The sequence below is a fragment of the Plectropomus leopardus genome, chromosome 8, assembly GCF_008729295.1.
Source record: "Plectropomus leopardus isolate mb chromosome 8, YSFRI_Pleo_2.0, whole genome shotgun sequence".
Taxonomy (NCBI): Eukaryota; Metazoa; Chordata; class Actinopteri; order Perciformes; family Serranidae; genus Plectropomus; species Plectropomus leopardus.
Window position 1 is genome coordinate 32,642,050 of NC_056470.1, and position 6,000 is coordinate 32,648,049.

Consider the following 6,000-nt stretch of genomic DNA (forward strand, 5'->3'; position numbering starts at 1 on the left):
AAGCATATTTTGGACAAGCTATTCTGTATTCTGTATGTATCTACTAAAGTTAAGTTTTGTACACCCCCTGGACAATATTTTGAACCTTTTTAGTGCAAGATTAGGCTATTACTTACAACCGTTCAGCTATTTAATTTAAACAGAGATAGGCTACTGTAGCCTATGTATTTTTACAACATACTAGTTACTTTTTTTCATATTTTTATTGTATTTTCTTTTTCGATATTACAGCCCATTTATGTTTCGTGACTTTTCTCACCCTATGTTTGTTATTATACTATAATACACTAAAGCAAATTCCTTGTAGCCGTGAAAACCTAGCTAGGCTACATAGTAAAAACTGGATTGTGTTACGTGACATTTTGATATTAAACACAAAAAAAGGACAGAAAATGTAGGATAAAAACATAAACACATTAAAGTTAACTTTCTTCTATCCTTTCCCATGAAAAGCATACTCACCAATTTAGCACTGGTTTATAAAAATACTATAAAAATCGATGCAGAGTAGAGCCAGGGATGTCATTAGAGGTATTCTTTGTCTTGGGGGCCTACAATACCCACAATGCATCTGTACCTTCCGCAATTTGAGCGGGAAATTCGGTTGTTATGCTAGCAGCAGCCAACATTGTAGCCTAGCAATTACTGCGACACAGATGAGGATCCGCAAAAGAGGTCTGTTAAACTCACAACTCCGCACACCCAGATTTGTTTTCATGTTAAAATAATGTACATATAATGGAGGGTCAATAGGGGCGCTGTCATGGATTAGACGTGTATTTCCTGCGCTCCGTTGTTTCTCCCCTAAAACACAACTCAAACTACTGCACCAGTGCCTATTTTTTGTCTGAACATCTTGTTAATACTCATCGGTGTGTGCTCGTCGTATTTGCCGACCATGAAACCCAAAAAGGCCGAAGGGAAGCGCAGAAAGTAGCGACTGATGCTAACACGAGGGCAGCTAGCAATGACATGATAATAGCTGCCATCAACGCGCAAGCTACGGAGTTAACCAAAGTCTCCAAACTCCTGGACGACATGAAAAAATCTACGGAGGGAACATTTGATGCCATTGAATCCCGTTTAACCACCCTACAGAAAGAGCACCGTGAGGGTGAGCATCGTATGGACACGTTAGACGAGACTGTCACCGCTGTGGATGCTCGGATAACTGCCCTGAAAGCTACCTGCAGGAATCTACAGGTGGCTAACAAGTCGCTAAAAACAAAGTTGAATGACCTGGAGGGACGCTCACGCAGATTGAACATAAGAATTGTTGGTGTCAGAGAAGGGGAAGAGGGCGGCCACCCGACGGAATATGTATCGAGTTTGATCCCGGAGCTGCTTGGTAATGACAATTTTGACAAGCCGGTTAAAGTCGACAGAGCCCACCGCAGTCTCAGACCCAAGCCTGCTGCGGGCGAGCGGCCGCGCATCATCATTGCGAAGCTACATAACGACCGGGACCTGGCTACGATCCTCCGCCTCAGCCGGGAGAAAGCACCACTCCACCACCAAGGGAGCAGAGTGTCGATATTTCCAGATTACACGGCCGAGGTGACAGCGCAGCGACAGGCTTTCAACAAGGTGAGGAAGATGGTGACAGAGACTGGAGCCAAGTGTACACTACGCTTTCCTGCCAAGCTACACGTCGAGCACAACTCCGAAGTCAAGATTTTTGACAGCCCAGAAGACCCGGAACGGTTCGCTAAATCCTTGGCTAACTAACTTGGACTCAACCATGGCTTCAAGCTGTGGATAAGGTTTTGATTTTCAACTCTAATAACATTAGTTATAGCTACATTACCTCTGTTACACACTGATTTAAGAGGCATTGCTATCACATTTTTGTTATTTACAATCACTTGGCAAAAAGTAAATACCTATGTGACGTTTATAATAATGCAGTAGGACGGTACATGTTTATGTGTGTATGACATCTATAACATTTTTTCTTCTCTCTCTGTGCCCACACTTATCTGTATGGGGATATGTGGATGCGGGTATTAGTGCAAAGACAGATGTGTATGTGTGCCTGTGCATACCTATACACACTTAGACCTACTATTGGGGGGATTCAAATGGGGCTGCTGTGTGGTGTTTGGGTAGTATCCTTTTTTCTAGTTAGTTTTCTCCCGCCGCAGCCTTTGTTATAATGAGGGGTAGGGATTTGCTGCGCAGTTTGAAGCAGCTACGTGGAGTTAGCTCACTAATATTTTTTTTGTTCATTTCGTTGGTGTGGATTTTAACTGTTACCTGGACCCCATTATTGATCGATCTTCCACTAAACCTCCCTCTGTCTTAAAATCAGTTGCTGGATTAAATAACCTGATAAATTCTTTGAATCTGGTGGATGTATGGAGACACCAACACCCCTTGGACAGAGAATATTCATTTTTCTCCTCTGTTCATCGTAGCTACTCCCGGATAGATTATTTTCTTTTGGACTCCAGACTCATACCAAATGTGATACAATCAACATATCATAACACATTGGTCTCAGATCACGCCCCCATCTCAGTTGTATTAGATTTTTCTCTTCCGAGACACTTCTATAGTTGGAGACTTAACCCATTGATGCTCTCTGATCAGACCTTTTGTACAGCTATGAGAACTAGAATCTGCGAAATTATTCAAACCAACGATAATGGGGAAGTGTCTGATTTAACTTTATGGGAAACTTTCAAAGTTGTGATGAGGGGACACATTATAGCTTTTCAGTCTGCAGGTAAGAGGGATCAACAAAAGCACTTGACGGAGATCCAATCTCAACTTCCCATACTTGATGAGGCCTATAGAGGGTCTGGATCACAAAAGCTTCTCGATGAAATATTGAAATTAAGATATGAATATAACCAAATTTTAGGCAAGCAAGTGAGCACTCTCTTGTGTAAACTAAAACAGAAGCACTTTGAACTGAGTGATAAAGCAGATAGATTGCTCTCACGACAGCTTAAGGGCTTGCAGTCTGAAAGAGCGATCCGTAAGATCCGCTCTACCTCTGGGAATATTGTCACAGATCCTAAACAAATAAATGATCAGTTTATGGAATACTATTCACAGCTGTATTCATCTAAGTCCACAGCTACAGATTCCGAAATTGCAGATTTCCTCAATTCTATTAAAATGCCAACTCTCAGGACTGATGCCAGGGATGAGCTAGATGCAGCAGTCACCCTTGAGGAAATCAAATCTGCAATAAAGTCTTTCCCTAATGGAAAAGCTCCTGGTCCCGACGGTTTTGGGATAGAATTTTATAAAACATATATTTTATAAAACGTTTGTTGAACAATGACCAAAAGATAGTTGCCAAGGTCCTAGCTAATCGGCTGAAAAAACATATTGGTTCGCTCATACACCCTGACCAGACAGGGTTTGTTCCTGACAGATATTTATTTTCAATGTTCGATGCTTGCTAAATACAATGTACTCTGTCAAATCTGCAAATTCTGTTGTTATTTCCTTAGATGCTCAGCAAGCTTTTGACCAAGTTGAGTGGAACTATTTGTTTGCCGCTCTTAAACGCTTTGGCATTGGTGAGAAATTCATGACTTTGTTGAAAATGCTTTATGCATGTCCGAGATCAGCTGTCTTAAACAACAGCGATAAATCCATTCAGTTTCAATTACATCGGGGGACCCGACAGGAGTGCTGTCTCTCACTATGCTTTTTAATTTAGCACTTGAGTCTTTGGCTATCTCTATCAGGATGAATCCTCTAATTACAGGAATTAGGCTTGGCGCTACAGAATCCCTTATTGGTCTGTACGCGGATGACGTGGTTTTAACTCTCTCCAGTGTCCAGACTTCTCTTCCTCCTCTCTTACATCTGATAAAATATTTTGGAAAACTTTCAGGTTTCGCTATTAACTGGTCCAAAAGTCTTTTGATGCCCCTTACAGATGACGTAAGCTCAATTTATCTTGACACCCTGCCCTTTAAGATTTGTACGGATCACTTTGTTTATCTGGGGCTAAAAATTCCCAAGAATCCAAAACATCTTTTTAAACTCAACTACCTTGAAATGTTAGGAAAGCTCAAAACATACATTGAGAAATGGAGGCTCCTGCCACTTTCACTGATCGGACGTGTAAATGCAATAAAGATGGTTGTTCTCCCTAAATTTATGTACCTTTTTCAAAGCATACCCATCTTTCTTACAGCTAATTTTTTTAAGACTTTAGACTCCATAATTATGCCATTCATTTGGGCATTTAAGGCCCACCGCATTTCTAAATTGCAGCTACAAAAACCCAGAGAGGAGGGTGGTTTGGGGCTTCCTGTATTTCGACAGTATTATTGGGCCTGCAACGCAAGAGCAATGATTTTTTGGCATTTGAGCTCCTCCTGTGAACTAGAAGTTAGCACATTGTTCCCAAGGTGGCTAGTGATTGAGGCCCAGAAGTGCGTGGATTTGACAAAATCTTCCTTGTCAGCTATTATTTTCTTCAAACCTGACTCGGCTCCAAGATGTGTGGTTAAAGACTTTGTCCTTGGTAATTCATTTAGGATTCTCAAACAAATCAAGAGGGTACTTGAGGTCACAGATGCATCAATACACTTGCCATTTCGCAATAATCATAATTTCATTCCAGGTCAAACTGATGTTGTTTTTCGCAGTTGGGCAGAAAAGGGCCTGTTAACAATCAAGGACTTTTATATTGATGAACATCTCTCTTCTTTTAACCAGCTAAGAGATAAATTTATTCTGCCACATAGTCACTTTTTCCGTTACTTGCAGGCGAGAAATTAAATCAGACAGTGTTTGGCACACGCTGAAGTCTTACCTAGACAGCATGTCTTCTATGAACGCATGTTGCTAGCTCCCACCTCCAAACATATAATATCACAGTTTGTCACTCTCTTCAAGGTAAACATCTCCTCTACATATCTCAAGGAAGCATGGGGAAGGGAAACTGGCTCTGAAATTCCTCTTGAGCTCTGGGAGAATGGGCTAAGTAGAATTAAAGATTACAGCTGATTCAACTTAAAGTTATGCACCGTATACACTACTCCACGGTCAAGCTGAATAAGATCTACCCCTCCCTCTCCCCTACATGTGACAGATGTAAGTCTGAGGAGGGGACTTTAGCTCACCTCTTCTGGTCGTGCCCCAAACTTAAGAAATTCTGGGAGGAGATATTTCAGTGGTACAGTGTTATACTAGCAAAGCGAGTGACCCCTGATTGTAATTTTGCAATTCTGGGCTGTTCTGAAAATTGCTCACAACTTCCACACGAGAGTCAGTTGGCCCTCATGTTTGGCATGGTGATAGCCAAGAGGGTTATATTGAGGGAATGGAAGTCTTCATCCCCTCCTTGTTATAAAAGATGGCTCAATGATATGATTTCCTGCCTACATCTAGAGGAGATAAGATATTCTTTGTCTAACTCTAATTCGAAATTTGTAAAGATTTGGGGGCCCTTCGTGGATCACATCATGCAACAGGGTGCCTAAGTTGTACACCTACTTAATGATCGCTACATTTTTGTGGCTGGAGTACTATTAATGGTCCATGTTACATGCTTTAACGTCTAAATTTAAAGGACATTAAGTGTGTTTCTGCTTATTTGTTGTTGGTCCTGGTGGTTGAATCTGGTTTCCTGTGGCTACCTGCCTTTGCTGGATTTTTTGTGGCATTAGCATTGGGTAATACCTGCACTGTCTATTTAAGTATGCATGTACAATATATGATGTATAATGTATTATATTCTGTACATACTGGCCTTTTGTTCGGGTTGGGGGTAGGGACTCTGTGTCTCATTCTCTTTTCTTTTTATTGTGTGTTGTTTTTGTATTTTGTATATATCTAAAAACCTAAATAAAATTATTTTAAAAAAATAAAATAATAATGTACGTATAATAACAATAGTTAATAGTTCAAACTTAGAGGATAGATAGAGGCTCTATAAACGATTTTTAGCCCCTGGTTTTGACTTATTTCTTGGTGTCATCCTTATTGGAAAAGAAAGAGAAATTGAATAAAAAAAAAAAAAAAAAA